Source organism: Pinus tabuliformis, chromosome 4_1 (assembly GCF_031772625.1).
Source record: "Pinus tabuliformis cultivar Carrire ecotype Pingquan chromosome 4_1, CPIR1, whole genome shotgun sequence".
Taxonomy (NCBI): domain Eukaryota; kingdom Viridiplantae; phylum Streptophyta; class Pinopsida; order Pinales; family Pinaceae; genus Pinus; species Pinus tabuliformis.
The window spans coordinates 88063867-88080175 of record NC_142303.1 but is presented as its reverse complement, the minus strand read 5'-3'; positions in this window follow the sequence as shown (position 1 = coordinate 88080175).

The following is a 16309-nucleotide window of genomic DNA, read 5'->3' as shown; positions in this document are numbered from 1 at the left end:
AAGGCAAACGAGCTGAACAGAGGTTGGGTAGGTGACTTTAGGCATGGTTGAGAAGAAGAAGAAGATAACAGAGTGATGCAACGCAGTGTAAAGGAAACAAATCTGCACAAAACCAAGAATTCATCAACCTATCCTAACTGTGTTATTAAATCAACGAACAACAATGTATACTTCAGAGAAAAATCATGCATGGAGTTGGAATGAAGAAGTACTGCTCAAGATCAGAATGCATGGATGGATCTACAAGTGAAATGACTGTGTTGCAGCTTGAATGAAAGTGTATGACTGCGTTTTTTGGTGGCTGGTACGGTCTACACCCCCAATCTCTAAACAGAGATGGCAGTGAGTGCACTGTCAGCCTTTTCTTGGAGCTCTAATGAATGCTGATCCTCCTACTCTAATCTAAACAACTAAAAGCATTTGAACTGTAAACTAATCCTACTCAATCACATAAAAGGAATCGAATCAGCAGACTGTAATTTCTAAATGCATGTCAAAGCAGTGGAATAAAGTGCTGAAAGGAAAGTTAAATAACAATACAAGGAAGAGGAGGTCTATTGCTCTCAGGTTGGGCCCTAACCTGAGAGCTATAGCTCCCTTAAAAACTCAGAATTTAATCCAAAGCTGCCTGCCTTTATTGAATAATCATGAGTCTAATATCATGCCAAAACTGGCTTACAAAAAGCAAAAACCGAGCTGTAGCTCGTGCTTAGAAATTGCAACAGTAGTTCAAAAGTTCAAAAAGCTCCTATCAAAGGCCACGGCCTTAATATTTATACATGATGAGGGTCTAGCTGGCTTCCTCAATACGTGGAGCTTGGCTGTCCAACTGATAGTTAAACTGCTGTAAACTATTGTTCCCGTAGAACTCGTTGGCTGCCTTTAAGCTCGGTGGGGAGAGCTGTTGGAGCTCGAAGTTAGGGTGGAGATCACTAGGGAGGTTATTTAAGGCTGTAGACAACATCCCTATAAACCTGCAATGCCACCTTTGTTGTCTCCTTGTCTCCTTCTGCGTGGTCTTTGCTCCCTTTAATGCCAAAAAACCTGAAATCATCATGTATTAGCCACATAGATATAATGCCTGCCCTTCTTCCTACAAATAACACGAATATACCAAGAAATGAATGCATAAGTGATAAAAGATGAAGGGTTGAGCAAGGTAAGTAGGCCAAATGAGCCCAAATTTTTACCAAAAATTGGGGCTCATCACTGGGTGAAACCTCCCTTGGAGGCACCCATCATAGGAATTTAGGGTGAAAACCTCCTTGAGGGACCCTAGTTGTCTTTAAAAAAAAAAATAGAGAAAAGAAGGAAGAGGAAATTGACTTTTAAAATGCATTGCAGGCTATAGGGGGACCACAGGAAGCAAGAGAAGATGCCATAAAGCCTATTTCACCTCCTCCATACTCTTCTCAATCATTTCTGACCTTTCTTCCACCTCACTATGTTTTTTTTCCAAACACTATGTATCCTACAGGAGGCCCTGTGTGTTCTACAAGAGGCTCCTGTAGAAATCACAGAGAGCTCGAAATGGATTTTAAAAATAGTTTGAGGAGCTGAGAAGTTTCATGAAGAGAATGTAGGCCCTCCTACATCTATCCACCCTCTTGTCCATCCATCCCACATCTGCACCACCTCATTATCATGGATTTCTTTCCTTCCTGCTAAAAAAAAACACAGAAACCAGTTTAGAAAAAAAACAAAGAAATAAAAAGAACAACACCTCCAAAGCTCACCTGTAGCTTATCATATACCTCTCCATCTCCATCAGCATCTCTGGTATCATCCTCCCAGCTCCCAGCTCAAGAATTAGCTAAACATTTCAAAGGGAGAAGTAGTTACAGGAGCTCCTGTAAGATTTCCCGTAGCAGCTAATCCTCTTAAAATCAAGCCACAACAACGAAATAGGTGCAGCCATAGGATTGAAGAGGATGTCTGAAGCAGATCCAGCCAGAGGGTACCTACACAAAACAAACAAGCCACACATCAGGGAGCAGAAATCATATAGCAGAGTTGATACAGGCATGCAACAACTGAAATACGAGCATGTAGCAGCACAGGAGCCAAAATGCACCACAACACGAACATTCGACTTGTAGGTAAGTGTCTAACCCTCTCCTCTGTTGCATCTGTGTAATTCAAAAATATGCATAAGTGAATGAGATGGTTAGGGTTGAACGAGAAAAGGTGGCCAGTTAAGAGTTGATTGCGCCCATCTGGAGATGCCACCACACGTGTTCCTAATCAACCCACAGAAAATCTAAAGGATAGGTAGTGGAGGGTATACAAACTCTGATGCAATGATGGAAAGTGATTGCGGGAAGGAGTCATGAGGAGTCATGATGAAAAGGTAGTGGGGACCAACGGTCCAACGATGGCAACGTACCTTTTTGCCAGCTCACCACATTACTAGAAATATCTCAAAGAAGACATAAGTACTCCTCCTCGAAACTCCTTCACCACCTTTTCTTCGATTTTATCCCTGTCCACTTAGCTGCAACAAGCTCTATACCACCTCCATAACCTCGATACCGTCATCCTCTATCATTTTCAATCATCCTTCTGCTATCGACATTCTACAGGAGCAGTAACAGGTTCTACAGGAGCACCTATAGCCAGTTCTACAGGAGGGGCAGTAAGTAGTTTTTAAGGAGGAAACATGGGGTTTTTGCTGAAATTATGGCTTGAAGAGGTAGGTTCTGTATATACCCACCTTGATTATTAATATGTGCAACGAATGATACAATTTTAAGGGGGAATTGAGCCTATAGAAGGAGAGGAATTCCATAAAAACATTTCTGCCTGTTTTCTTAAAAAACACAGTTTTTCTCTGTTTCCTGTTTCTTCAAAATTTTTGTCTCCATCTCTACTTGGGGTGTTCCAAAGGGTTATAAGAAAAATGACAGGGGATTCGTGAGGAAGGAACCCACAAATTCAGTTAGGCTCCATGAACATCCCGAGGTGGTAGCCATTTTCACCAGAGCAAATTGGATGCCATTTTTCAAAAAATTTCGAGGGTTTGATGAAGAAGTGGCTCAGGAGTTTTCCCTTTATTTAGTACCTCACTCGAAGACCCATGCCACTGTTACTTTTAGAAGTCTCACCATGGAAATCACCCCATAATTTATCAGTAGGGTTACCAGCCTTCCCCTTGGATTACCTTGAAGAAAAGATGAAAAGCCAATGGGACAAGTTGCCAAGAAAACCTTCTTCCAACCAAATGAACATCTTGTAGAAGAAAAAAATGTCATTAGAAGAACAAGCATACCTCACCCTTGGGATGAGTTCAGTTACCAAATCATCAAGTATATTTCCTGTGAAGGAAGGTATATCATAGTTTATGGCTACGATTTCAGACTCCTCCATGAGCTGAGATATGGCATGGACACTCCAACACCCCAGAAACTCAACATTCCCTATTTTCTCCTGCATTCCCTTATAGACTCCAACATTAAGTTGAAGGCAGGAGGTCCAGATTAGTTGGCTCACCATGGGTTAATTAAACTATTAGTGGAATAATCCTTCCACACCTTGACAATCCCCATAGCATGGGAAATCTTCAGAAATATGACAGGAGAAGATGATATAAAGGCCCTCACATATGACCATAGTCCTTCTGAAAGTGAGGGGGAAGAGCAACAAGGGGAAGAAGGGGAGGAAACTGAGGAACAAATAGAGAAGGAGGAAACTAAACCAGAGGAGGAAGAAACCAAAACAAAACAAGAGGAAACAAAACCAACAGAGATAGAAAAGACAAAAGGAGAGGAAAAAGGGGCAGAAAAGACAGAAGTGTCTCCTGAGACCCTAGAAAGAGAGGCAGCAGCTACCCTCACTACCCTCAGCACCCCAATGAAACCAAAACAAAATATGAAGAGGTGAACATCAATGTATTTCAAGGCTCGAAAAATCATAAGGATAAAAACGGGAAAACACAACCATCTTCAACAGTGCCTATTGCAATTGAAGATTCACCCACTGTCAAAGGGGAAGAATCTCCCTATAAAACTCCCATCACATATGAAAGAGGAAGTCCCAAATCTTCCACCTGGAAGGAAAGAGTGCAACTACAGGGCTCAAAAATAGCTCTATATGAGGCACAGACTATTCTTCAGGAGACCCTAACTAAGCTACAGGAGACCGAAAAACTTGAGAAAAGGGTAGAAGAATAGCCAAAGGGGAAGGAGGAAACAACAGAGACTCAAGAACCTGACCCCTAGCCTAGTTTGGTCTCTTACTACAATCTTCTTGAGGGGGGGAAATCATTCCATAGAAATTTGCAGTCCCACTTTTCTTTGAGTTGGAAAAAGAAAGAATAAGAAGCCATATATGGATGCAAATTGCCAAATCCAAGGGATTAGAGGATATTGGCCACATGGAGAACAAGCTTAGAGAAATGTGTAGGGAGTTAAGTGTTGTAAGACATAAAGAGGTAATCACAAGAACTCACTTGGAAATAGAAAATGAGTTGCTAAGAACACAGGTGCAAGAAAATGAGACACAATTGGCATGCATGGCCAGCTGGTCTATGGAGGCACTGCAATTGCAAAACACCAGCAAAATCATATGGATTATACCTCAAGGACCAATGGCCACAGTTTTAGATAAAGGCTTTGGCACAGAGAGGCACAATGCCTTTCCAAGATTATAGACAGTTTATGGACCTATGTGACCAAAGTTTAGCAAAAGATAAGGCAAAAATAGCAGAGTTCTATTTGCATAACATGGCCCTCACCGATATGAATGTGTGGGACCCCAATGCTAGGCTTGGGGACCTACAACTAATGGCCATGGCATCATGGATGAATCATGAGGAATTAAGGGCAGCAGAGATAAGGAAGTTGATGATAAAGGAGCAGAATGATCCCTTGATGATCAGAGCTAAGCCATCAAACCCCATGGCTCTCATCAGCACACACCAGCTGCTTGCAAATAATCCCCAAATTTCCCCTAAGTATATCAATGATCAGGTTCAGGCCATTGCACATTTTGAGGACATGGAAAGGTTACTTGGGGAAGGCTGTATTCATGCTTGTATGAGGAGGTGGAACACCCTACCACATAGTCTGCATATCAGGTAGTATCACTCCCCAACAAGGATGAAAGAAGCAATAAGGAGAGTGCCACTATACAAGCACTCTATGCGGAATTTCAAGTTCAATTGGATTGGCCTCAAATTGAGTCCCCCACTACTACTAGGCCTGCTAGAAGGTAGAAAAGAGAAAGAAGAACAACAACAGTGGGAAGAGGTGGACAGAAAGGCAGGATTCCATGACAAAGAAGAGGACCTCACATCAGAGGCATGGGATGTCAGGGAGGCCATCAGGGCCATCAAAGATGAGGAGATGGACTAGTTGCTCAGAGGATGAGCAACACATTCAGTAGGGCGGTGATGATGAGCCCCATAAATGGGTAATTATATGGGCTCATTTTGCCTCCTAACTAAGCTTAATCCACCATTCTCATTAGTTTATTACATTTTTTTTATTATATTTATGCTAATAGAGTGATTTGGGTTGGTCATTATGCCTTGAAGTCTAATATGTGCTTAATGCAGATTTTTGGTCAATTTTGGAGACAAAGTCAAAGATTTAATGAACATTTGGTAGCAAATATTTGAAGAAGACAAGCGAGAGGATTTATAGGAGGGCCTCCCCCTCATTTATGTCTCCCTACTTCAAATTCTCCTTCAGAAAGCTCAGAGCACAAGCAGCCACATTAATGCACCAAAGAGGTAGCCGAGCAAGTAGAGGATAACTGTTGTCTATCTCAAGTTTTGGGAGCCAAGCCTCCCTGATTTTAAGGGAGCTGTTGGGAGCTCTAGTTTTATAAGTAGAGAGGCCTAGGGCCTCATTAGGTTGTTGAATTTTAGTCAAATTTTTGAATTTTTGTTGTAGCTTTGCTCTACTCAACTTCGAGCTTACTTTTGTTGACAATTTCATGTAATCCTATTATTATTTTGATAATAAAGATGAGATCCTTTTTTAGCTAGCACCGAGTTACCTTAGAGCGCTGAATCTCTTGGGTTAGGGCCCAATCCATGTAGCCAAGCTCCTCTTGTTTGTATTTATATGCTTTGTTTTAGTTTAAAGATTAGTTGTTGTTAGATAAATTTTTGTCTTGGTTAAGAATAGGTTTCTTTTGGTGATCTAGAAGGTTGTTTCCATTTGAGTTTTCTGTAGTAGCTTGAATAGTGATAGAAATAAGATACAAAAAGGCCATCAACAGAGCCTTGGCCTCCTTTCCTCCCTTTGGGACCATGAACTAAGGCCAAGACCCTCTTACTACCACAAAAAAACACAGATTTTCCTTTTCCATAGGATTTCTAGTGTTGCAGTTTGTTAGAAGGTTAATGCTTTGATTTAGATCTCTTTCACCATGCTCATTTCTGTCTTGAAATAAGTTTCCTTCCATGATTTCTCTCATTGTAGCATTCTTTATCATTTCTTTCTATAGCTCATAATCTAGATTAGCTTGATGCAAAATTTTGTTTTTGATGTACTTAGTTTCCTTGCTTGCTTGATATCCTTGTTTGATTTTCAGGTCCTTTTGCAGCAAATCTCTTCTCACAAAAAGTTAGCCTACCAGCCATCACATATCTCCCTTATCTATGCCTTACAGGTCACCCAAAGTTCATTTCAAATCTGCCTTAGTTTTTTGCACTTTTCCATAGACTTTCCTCTCTTTCCGTGAACAAATCTGACCATATTTCTCTCTCCTAATCATTCTTGGTGGACCCTAGACACCTTAAAACATCATCCTAGCCTTCAGCTACCCTTTCCACCTACTTTCCTACCTTAAAAACCCCCAAAATTTCTCTCGGCATCCTCCTGTAGACCTCCTGTAGATCCCCTGCAACCTCTTGTAGATTTTCCTGTAGGCTTCTTCTTGAAGTCTGATTGCTGTAAAAGCCTCCAGAAGGCCACCTTAGACCTCCTAGGACCCATCCACACCATCCTACATCTTCTCAAGTCCCAAAACTTCTCTCCATAACCACCTAATCCCTGCCACACTCACAATCAAAATAATTACATGCATGACAATTTCCCATAAAAATACATAAAAATCCAAAAAGATGCTTTTTGCTCATTTACTTCTAGAAATAGCTTGAGTAGATGTTGTTTACTTCCTGAGTAGGTAATGGCATTCATTTTATGGTTTTTTCATCTCTCTTTCTACAAAATTAGGATTAGCTGGTTAATTAGGGTTTGCTAGGTTTACTTTACATTTCAATCTTCTTTCTCTTTCTGCAAGTAGAATAGCCTCTGTAGAGTCATCTTTCCTTTCTTTCATCACACATAAAGCTTCTTCTAAAATTCATAGAAGTTGGCTTGAGCTCCTAGTGATCTTGCTTCAGCTGACCAAGTGACAACCTGCAGTAAGAACTAGTACTTGTGCATACAACACCGTCACTTCCAAGTTTGTTACGAACTACTAAGTTGATAAAAGTAAAGTAGGAAGCCCAGGAGTTGCAGCATTATTGCTACAATACTGGTGCTCACCACTAATCTCAAAGTAAGAAAAAGAATAGTCAAGTTCTCAAAGGGACATAAGGAAAATAGGGCCAAAAAAAGTTGTTACTCCCATAACAAGGACAAGAACCTCTGATTCCTCTGTCTCGGGACCATACCATTCTAAAGCTAGCAAAAACACTCCCAAGATTAAGCATCTAATTCAGGAACAACACGGGGAAGCTAGTAACCATAACCTTAGGACTGAGGGACAGGGGGGAACTGAAGGGGGACATCAAAAATAAAACAGGAGAGGACCTATTGGTTTATCAATATCCAGATACAGGAAGCGCAGTGAAACAAATAGCCCTGAAGCCGTCTGAGTTACCAATTTCACCTGCAAGAAATTCACAAGAATAATTTGAAGAACATCTATTATAGCAAGGGTTAGAAGGGTTAACAATGGGGGAAAACAATAACAATAAAACTGAAAAATATGCTACTGTCACCACCTTTGAGTTCCCAATTGGGGATATTAGAGGTGAGGATCCCATGAAAAATATTCCTTTATCATCCTTACCATCTTTTCAAGGAATGACTGTAGAAGACCCTCACACCTTCTTATTTGAATTTGATGTCTTATGCAGGAGTTATGACTATGTTTCAGATGCTTAGAAATTAAAATTATTTCCTGCTACTCTAAAAGGAGTAGCCTTGAGATGGTTCATGGGGTTAGGCTTTGCTTCTATTCGAACATGGAGTGACATGAAGGAGACATTCTTATCAAAGTATCAAGACTATTGCAGAACTAGGGACTTAAGAGAGGAAGTATTCAGGATGACACAGAAGGAGGATGAGAGCCTCGAGGAGTACGTAGAGCGGTTTCATTATAATTTGTAGAGGTCTAAACACAGTGTTTTAGATCACAAGATCTTGAAGATCATATTTATAAGAGGAATGAGGGATGACTACCTTGATACCTTGAATCTACTAGGAAAAGGGGACATATCTCAGGAACCATTCACCAAAATTGTAAATCTCTATCTGAGATGCTCCAGAGGATCGTTGAAGGGGAGAAACAAAATCCGAGATGCCTCTTCCCGAATACAAAAAATTGCAAGTGGAGGGGTAAGTAGAGCATAGATTGGGAATTTATTTGAAATTTTCAAAACTGACCTCCTCAGTACTCTATATGCCCAAATAATGGCAACATAGATCAATAAGACACAAGGAGAATCTGATACACCTCTGGCTGTGTTCTGTCCAAATTTCCAGAAGAAACATCCCTTGAGGGAATGTGAAATGAACAACATCATCTTGTGAGATGGAACATTCTACAGGTCAATGTTTGGAGCTTCCTAGAATGAAAGAAGTACTTAGAGAATTGAGTGAAGAAGTTCAGTCATCTTATTTCATTACACCTAGGAGACCATGGCAGTCACAACCTCCAGGTATGTCCCAAGATTTTTCTTATTTTAATTAATGGAATAATGCGTATAACTCTCAGCAATATCCATGGCAATACTCCTTCTCTAGCACAGTTTCCTCTGCCCTAGAACTAGTGGTATCCCTTTCCATCTATTCAATATACTCCATCTCAACCATATCCTTGGAATAAAAACTGGAGGGGGAATGCCCAGAGTACAGCCCCACCTAGATTTTCAATGAAGTAGCAGCTACAATTTCCCCCTTTCCAAAAACATGTTTCCTACACTGCCTGTACGACCCTAACTACCTGTGCAACCTAACCCTAACTAGAATATTAAAGTATCCCAGAGCATAGAGGCTCCGACTACCTTCTAGACTTACCTTATTACTCCTGTTGGACATAATGAAATTCAACTATGGTTGGGTAAGGTAATTAAACCAAATCACTCCCCTATCATTACTGAGGAGGAATGTGAATCTTCCAGAGTAGGTACAATAGATCTTGAGGCGGTTGTTACACCTATAACAGCTGATACAGAGAAAATTGTTATGCCTGTAACAGCAAACCCGAGAAGAATTGTTACTCTTTTAACAACCAACTTGAGTGAGGCTGATAAACCTGTAGCAACCGATTCAATTGTTATGACTTAGAATCCTCCGTGTCCTCAGAGATTAACTGAGACTGGAATGACCTCACAACCCGAATCTGATTTCCTTAGGGAGCTGCAAAACCTGCATGTACGAATTCCTTTTCTGCAAGATCTTAAAGAAGTACCTATTTATGCTAAAAAAATACGAGATCTGTGCATTAAGAAACCTGGAAGGAAGCCTAAGGACCCTGCTACCATACATGTGATGGGGAAATTTTCCGAATTAATGACTGATCAGCCTCTTTTAACCAAGTATAATGATCCAGGAAACCCTACAGCTACTGTTTATATTAATGACCCACCCATAGCTAATACATTGATTGATCTTGGGGCTGCCATTAATGTGATGAAAAAGGACCTCTTTACCACCCTGGGGCTACATGGGCTTAAACATATGCCTATTGTACTTGAATTAGTAGATAGGTCTCGTGTTAAACTCGAGGGGGTATTAGAAGACATAGTAATCACAATAGCTTCCTGGAGGTATCCAACTGAATTTCTTATCTTATAGACCAAATCCAACCTAGGAGGACATCCTTTGATCCTAGGGAGACCTTGGCTGACCACTGCAGATGCATTTATAGGATGCAGATCCAGATCTATGACGATTTCAGATGGCCAGACTACAAAGAAACTTAATATTTACCCCACAAAACCAAATATGGATTTTAACAATTCCTGGTGGGATGAATTTGAACCAGAATCAGATCTTTCCCTACCGCTCCTCACTATGGGAAAAGCCCAGTATTTCAAGGATGAGACAGAAGACGATATAATTAATGGATTTATCAGTAACTCGATTTCTGTCACTTCTATTGAAAATTAAAAGGAGGTAGAGGAGGTAGAAGATATAAACTTTGAAAAAATGAGAACCACTCCGCATACTGACAACAATCCAGTTGAAATAGAACCAGGAAAGTATCTGAACATTAACCCCAAACTCACTGCTGAGCAAAACCAACTACTCTTACAATGGTTACAAAAATACAAAAAGGCATTTGCATGGGATTATATAGATATGAAAGGGATTCATCCCAACCTGTGCACTCACTGCATTTATTTGAAATATGGTTGCAAACCAATTAGACAACCGCAGTGCCACATGAACCCTACGTTGAAGGAGGTAGTGAAAGAAGAATTACAAAAGCTCCTGAATGCTAACTTTATTTATCCAATATCTAACATTCAGTGGGTGTTCCCGCTTTTCATTTTCCCTAAGAAGAATGGCAAGTGGAGAGTCTATGCAGATTATAGAGAACTTAATAAGGCCACTCAAAAGGACCACTTTCCTTTACCATTTATAGATCAGGTCCTTGACAACCTTTCTGGGATTTTTTTTTTTTTTCATTTTAGATGGGTTTAGTGGCTACAACTAGATACAGATTTCCCCAAAGGATCAAGATAAAACAACCTTTACTTGCCCTTGGGGAACTTTTGCATATAGAGTACTCCATTTTCGACTTTGTAATGCACCAGCAACTTTTAAGAGGGCAATACTAGGAATTTTTTTATGATTTGTTGAATGACTACCTTGAAATCTTCATGGATGATTTTACACATTATGGTGATGCTTTTGAAACAACATTAGCTAATTTAGAAAAAGTGTTGGAACGTTGTGTACAGACTAATGTTGCTTTGAGCACCGAAAAATGTCACATGATGATGACTTAAGGGATCATGCTGGGACACTACATTTCTACTGACAGGATCAAGGTAGACCCTGCTAAAATAGAGGTAATTATGAAAATTCCAACTCCCAAGACGCAAAAATAGGTACATAGTTTCTTGGGACATGCAGGGTATTACAAAAGGTTTATAGAGAATTTTTCAAAAATTGCATCACCATTGTTTTCTTTACTTATGAAAGATGTAGACTTTTTGTGGACAGGAAAGTGTGAGCAAGCCTTTTTGAAGCTGAAATGTTGTGTATCAGCAACTCCGGTTTTATGTGGACCTAATTGGGAACTACCATTTCACATAGCTACAGATGCATCTGATATTGTTGTAGGTGTTGTTTTGGGCCAACTGGAGGATAGGAAACCTTATGCTATTTATTACATAAGCAAGAATTTGACTCCAGCTGAGCTCAATTACACAGTGACCGAGAAGGAATTCTTAGTAGTAGTGCATGCCATCAATAAATTTCGACATTATATCACTGGGTATCAAGTATTTGTACACACTGACCACTCTTCCATTCATTTTTTAATGAATAAGCCAATTACCAATGGTAGAATTACACACTGGTTATTGTTGTTATAGGAATTTGATATCACAATTGTAGATAAACCTGGAAAATATAATGTAGTAGCTGATTTTATTTCTAGGTTAACTATTGATGACAATTGCATTCCTATTGAGGATTCTTTCCCTGATGAGTATCTCTTTGCTATTTCTACTTACTCACCATGGTATGCAGATATAGCCAATTATCTTGTTGCAGGGAAGTTTCCACAATACTTGTCCTCCAAGGAAAAGAGAAAGATCATACAACAGAGTGCTACCTATACATGGATAGATGGGAATCTCTATCACACTAGACCAAATTTTCAGATCAGACGTTGTGTTAGGGAAGATGATATCTTTGACATCCTTAACTCTTGTCACGAGGAACCTTGTGGAGGGCACTTCATAGACAAGCGGACATGATACAAATTCCTTTTGATAGGATATTATTGGCCAACAATATTTCAGGATGCCAAGAAGTTCGTGAAAGGATGTGATAGTTGCCAAAGGATGGGCCAACTGCTGCAATCAGATGAGATGTTGTTACAACCTCAAATAGTCTTAGAACCTTTTGAGAAATGGGCCTTGGATTTTGTGGGACCAATTAATCCTTCATCCAGATAGAGATCCTACATCTTGGTCTGCACCGACTATGTCACAAAATGGGTTGAGGCAAAAGCACTAACCAGAGCCACAGAGCAGGCTGTTTTAGACTTCCTGTTTGAAGACATCTTTGTCCGTTTTGGGATACCTAGGGAGATAGTGACAGATGGAGGGCCCCAGTTTACATCCCATATGATCCAAAAGTTGGTTGAAAAATATAAAATCCATCATAGAATCACAACACCTTATCACCCACAAGCGAATGGCCAAGTGGAAAGCACCAACAAAGTCATTGAGGGGATTCTTACCAAGATTGTGGCTAGTCACCGAAGGAATTGGGCTGATAAACTTCCAGAAGTGTTGTGGGCATATAGAACTACGTGGAGGAATACTACGAGATTCTCACCATACAAACTTGTGTATGGTAAAAATCCCTTATTCCCTATTGAGTTCGAAATCAAGACATTGAGAACAACATTGTAGGTGAATTTGGATATGGCTACAACACAAAAGCAAAGATTGAACCAGCTCAATGAATTGGAGGAGAAATCGTTGGTTGTTATTCAATAAACATACATTATCCAGCACAGAGAGCTAAGTGGCATGAGAGGTTCATCAAGAAGAAGAAGTTTCAGAGAGGTAATTGGGCTCTCTTATATGATTCAAGATTCAAGGACTTCAAGGGTAAGCTCTGCACCAGATAGCTAGGTCCCTATGAGGTAGATACAGTCTTTGACAATGGGACTATCAATTTGGTTACCATTAACAGTGTGAGGACACCATTTCTTGAAAATGGACACCATCTTCGGTTATATCATAAACCTACTTCAATGGATTCATTTGTCAACATTGTCACGAATTCGAATATTTAGATTATGAGAGCAGGGGAGAACCCCCTTTTGTTGCCGAAATTCAAAATTTTCAATTAGTGTAATAGCTGAAAACCAACCTCTGTCTGCGGCTATTACACCTGTTGAAATAAAATAAAAAAATAACAAAAAAATAATAAGAAAATAAAAATAAAAACAAAAATAAGAAAATAAAATAATCTGGATGTGAAAACCTCTATCGGGCACAGACAGATAATTTCTGTAACAGTTGAAAACCACTCTGTGGCGGCTATTACACACTCTAAAACAACATTTTTTTTATTTCAGGCATATATTACAATAATGTTGTTACACGACTATTTTAGTTCTTTGCTTCTATATTTTGTGGAAACAATCCAAGTAAATTATTTATTGTGATACACAACATGCATCATCATGATTTGGGAGCAATTGCCTTGACCAGTGGAATTAAATTCGGGCACTTCGTCACCAATTTCTTCTCTCCACATCACACCAGGTACGTCATGAAATGGTAATATCACTATCCTCGTTTAGTTAGTAATTATGGCAATCTAATGTGATATCCTTTTGACGGCCGAGGTTGGTCATCACATTTAAGCCTGGGCGAGGATGAATTACATGATGACATGACCTTTGCATGACCTGTGAGAATTTAAAAACTGAAACCGAAGTATGATGATCTTGTAATCATTGTCATTTAATGATCGATCATGCTGAAAAAGGGATTTGTACCTCAGATTAGACCTTCCATAACTTAGCATTAATAAGGAAACGTTATTGCGTAATACGAATCCTAATTTTAAAACCTGATTTGAAATTCCTACCTACATCACCCTACCATTTACCCACTGCTGAAGCATTGCATCCTCATTCAGATCTCTCAGATAGAAGTGGAGGAGAATAGTTTGCAGAGCTAGAACAACTGAGCATTGTGCCAACTGCTTCGGAATTTCTCAAGGAGGAGAAGAGAGGAGAACAACATTGAAACTGTGTAGAAATGGGTGGGGCAACAATTCGACATGAACTAGGATCAACAGAGGCATTGGGAAATTGCCCTGAAGCATGCCAAATTTTTAAAGATGCAGGTTGGTTTGAGTTTTTCCAAAGGCTAGAAGGATCAGACGGGGAAATTTCTATGGAATTCATGAAGAATTTAAAGAGGAATCAAACAGAGGTCAGGGGATTAAAGCTGGAAGTTGCAAAAGAGGTAATTTCCCATGTGATAGCATTACCAATAAAGGGTAAAAGGTGGTTTAACAGAAAAATTAATGACCCCTCCTTGAAGGAGGATTTTCTCCAAGGGGAGGAACGACTGGTGAAGAAAGGAAGAGGGATTGACAGGTTGTCGCTTCCCCAGCCATGAGCCGATGTCACCCTTTACCTCATCAAGTATATCACCTATGAGGGAAGGGAAACAATTGTATTCAATTACCACTTCCCATTGTTAAATCACCTCCAACATCGATAGTTGATAAACCTCCTGTACTTTTTGCTGGAAAATATCAAGCATATGGCCGCGGTCATGAAGACAACTTCTCATCCAGAGACTTGCATCACAAACCACGGCCTCATCAAGCTAATTATGATAGATGCCCTAAGTCACTAGGGTAGGAGCTAGGATGAATTCGTGAGAAAGAAGGCTAGGACTACCCGTAGGAAGCAACCTGGGAGGTCTAAGGAAGCTCCATAGGAAACCAAGGAGAAACCCCAACCCTCGAAAGTAAGGGCTGGAAAGAGACTAGTTGACAAGCCAATTGGTGATAAGCGGTCAAAATAGAGAATAAGGGTTAGTGGGCACCCAGAGTCCCCATCCATGTCTAAGAAGAACAAGGAGGCAGTAAGGCATGAAGATGAAGAGCAGGCTCAGACGGAGGAACCTTCCTCACCAGGTAAGAATGAGACCCAATCCTTGGTGCTTACAATTGAAAGTTTAGAAAGAGAAAATGAAAAGCTAAGGAAGCATCTAGAAAAGGATAAGGTAGAGGCAAGGGCCCCAAGATACTTTGGCTGAGGCTGTAGATAGTGTCAGGGAGGAAAATGTTTCGGGTGCTATGTGCACGGCCTATGCTAAGGAGCTAGTGGTAGTGGGGTATAGTCTGTGTAGTGGACACCATTTTGAGGGAAACAAAAATTGAGTCTTGGGAAGCTGACACACAAAAGCCCATTGAAGACACTTCTGTTACACAAGAACCAACAGCTGAGATAGAGCATTCCACAGAAAGTAATTTTGTAGATGATACATAGGAACCCATGGTTGACACTGCTATTAGACAAGAACCAGCAGTGGAAACAGAAGCTAACCAAGGGGAAAAAGAAGAAGATGGTATACATGAACTTGTGGTTGACACTACTGTTACACAAGAACCAGCAGTGAAAATAGAAGCTAACTAAGGGGAAAATGATACACAAGAACCTATCGATGACATTGTGGTTACACAAGAACTAGTAGTCGAAATGGAGCAGTTTCATACTCGAGAGGTTGTTACACCTTCAATTGTTAGTGCACGTGGGAGAACACCAGGTCCTGATGAAGGATGGTGTTTTGAAAGAATGTTGTTGATACTAGAGTTACAGAAATGGAAACAGTAGATTCTCTCTCTAAAAGAGGGAATGATCTCACTGAAGGCACATAAAAAGATGATGGATTCATTCAGGGAGAAATGGTTAAAGGAAGAGTGGGAGAGAGAATGGGAAGAGCGGAGGCATAAGGAAGCTATGAAGAATAAAGACGAACAACTGTAGTTGTTACAATGACAGGTTCTGGATCTAACAAATGATAAAACGAAGCTTCGTTAGCTTGTCTTGAACCTTCTAGGATGTAGTATGCCTTCCCCATCATATCTAGTGTTCCGATGGGAACGTTATTATTTGTTTTAGTTAAAAGAAGTCTTTGAAAACATACCTTATTTGGGTTCTTCTACCCGTACTTTTCTTGAAATTTTTCGTACTTGTGATTTTGATGAACAGAGCTTACTTTGTGAGTTGTTTTTGCATAACATGATGTGTGAATATGTTAGTACAAAGATGGTGGCAAGTGTTTTCTCCTATATGGGGGATTTGCAGTTGCGAGCCTTCCTTTCTTTTATGAGGAATCAAATCGAAT